This window comes from Neophocaena asiaeorientalis, unplaced genomic scaffold, assembly GCF_003031525.2.
Source record: "Neophocaena asiaeorientalis asiaeorientalis breed wild unplaced genomic scaffold, Neophocaena_asiaeorientalis_V1.1 scaffold136, whole genome shotgun sequence".
NCBI lineage: Eukaryota > Metazoa > Chordata > Mammalia > Artiodactyla > Phocoenidae > Neophocaena > Neophocaena asiaeorientalis.
The window spans coordinates 2,677,019-2,679,741 of NW_020185333.1; positions in this window are offsets into that span (position 1 = coordinate 2,677,019).

Below are 2,723 nucleotides of genomic sequence, written 5' to 3' on the forward strand. Positions count from 1 at the left end.
CTTCTTGGAACGCTTATCATGTTTCTAAACCAATAAACTATTAAACAACTCTACAGACATTAAGTAACATGATATATATCATCACATGAGTCAGTACATGATTAATTTCCAAATGTGAGTCAAAAACTAAGTTAGGAGAGTGAAGTTAGAAATGACTGACATTTTAAAAAGGGAAAATATACAGAACTTTTTTCTTTTCCTTTTATAACTGGCAAAGCTAAAATCATGTTGTTTGGAGGCGTGAAAGTCTATTATGCAACACCTGAGTTGTTTATTTAAACAATTCAGTTTGTTATACTTAAAATATATACTTGTCTTATTGAAAAACTCTGGAGGAAAGGAGTCCCCTTGCCCTCATACGCTTGTTTTTCTTTTGAAGAAGTTGGGAAGCAAAAGAACAAAAGCCTAGAGAAAACAACTTGAATTTTTCTCTTTTTATCCAAAGACTTTACATGTCTAGTCAAGGAACATAGAGACTGGTCCTGGGGAAATTTCCTGGGGGAATTGCCTTTGAGGGATGGGGAAAATTTACAAAGGGGAGTAGAAGTGGAGGGACAGTTTGCCTTGTCAGAGAAAAGCATGCATATGAACACAAACACAGCAATGTGAAATGTTGTAACAGGTTTTTGAGTCAGAGATGGGCAAACGTAGAAGCTTTAGGTGATAAGGATCTTATTTTCCCTTTAAAAATACTCCAATCTTGGGGCTTTCCTGGTGGCGCAGTGGTTGAGAGTCCGCCTGCTGATGCAGGGGACACGGGTTCGTGCCCCGGTCTGGGAAGATCCCACATGCCGCAGAGCGGCTAGGCCAGAGAGCCATGGCTGCTGAGCCTGCGCGTCTGGAGCCTGTGCTCCGCAATGGCAGAGGCCGCAACAGTGAGAGGCCCGTGTACCGCAAAAAAAAAAAAAATCCAATCTAGATGAAAAGTAAGTGCAATATATAATTTTTTCCTTCTGATAAATTCCTTCTCCAATTAAAACATATTTATCAATCTACTCAACAAATATTTACAGAAAAGTTTCCCTATATGACGAATATACAGGGTATGTTCTCAACAAAGACAAGTGCAAAGGAACCATTTACATATACATTTATGAGACAAAAATTAAGACAAAAATTTGAACACAGAACTGCTCTTGAAAATCCAGAGCAGACAGCTGTAAGTATAATGTAAGTATAATATGTAGGTTTAGAAAAAAATGAGAAGGATCTATTTACCTCAGAGAACAGAGTTGCATCAAGCTTCCCTCAGAGATGGTATTGAAAGAACCATAAGATTAACAATATGGCCCAAGGAATAAGCTATAGGAATCATCTCACTTAAAATTAAAAAACACCGTCACTGGATGCCAAGCAAAACACAAGCACTTCTCATATAATAGAAGCTCAATAAACGTTTATTGAATGGATGAATAAATGAATCAGAGTCATTATGACACGTATAACAGTTGTCCTTCTTTGGCAGTAAATATAACATTTGATGGCACAAAAAATGGACATCTGGTTCCCACATCAAATTTCATTATTTCCAAAAGGTATGAAGAAAAACCAATACTCTAACAATCTAGAAAAAGAAATAAATACTAAGATTGCAAAACTCTAACAATCTAGAAAAAGAAATAAATACTAAGATTGCCCTCCTAAGTGTTTAAACAACATTGGTAGTTGACAATGATCTATTCCTTAAAGTTCATGTCAGTGGATTTCATATTTATTATATTACTCTTCATTCCTTATAAAGCCTTTCTTAATAAATTAGCTTTAAATAAATAAAAACAAATTTTATGAACTAACAAAACAAACCTCATTATTTTTTCCCCTGCCAAAGTGTAGGGTCTGTAGTGTCAGGGAGGAATTGAAGCTGAAGCTGAAGCTGGCAAGGAGTGAGCAGACAAACCTCTAAAAACCCTCCTATGGGGAAGGTCTAGGAGTGTCATGGAGTCCATTCTGCTGGCATCTGGGAGGATTTTACTAACCAGCTCACTTCTCTGTTTTTCTATCCATAATGAAGTTTTGTAAAACAGTCTGAACATATGATAAAATACATTTTTTGAATGCCCCTTAGGACCCAAGACACTAATATGACTCTACGGAAGTTATTATGGAACCACTTTAACCCAACTTATATCTGCCATTGAATTCAGTACTGGGAAGCACAGAGTCTACAGTAAGGAAATGATCTTTTCTCAACCTTTAAACTAGCTATTAGTGAACTAGATCTGAATTCCATGTCAAAATATCCTATAGTTTGATCAGAGTTTGACTGAGTGAGTCATTAATCTGCTGGCACTTTCTCTAGAAGGAATGATGAGGAAGCTCAGCATTGTCTTCCAAGGAATAAAAAACTACTCCAGACTGAAAATGTTCCTAATCAATGACAAATTTCAAAGAATTTCAGGAATGAAGAAGTGGCCTTCATTCCAAGACTGCCCAGAAGTCACCCTGGAAGAAAAATATAGTGCCTTAATTGTTCACATTTATTGAAAATTAGGCATGCAAACATACTTGAATGTTATTTTTAATTTAAATTTATAATAGCTTAAATATATTCTTAAAAAGAGAATTCAGCTAACATAATACTTAATGGTGAGAAACTAGAAGTTTTCCTGCTAAGATCAGGAACAAAGCAAGAATGTCCCCTCTCACCACTCTTTTTCAAGATTTTACTGGAAGTCCTAGTTAATGCAGAAAGAAGAGAGAGAGAGAGAGAGAGAAGAAATAAA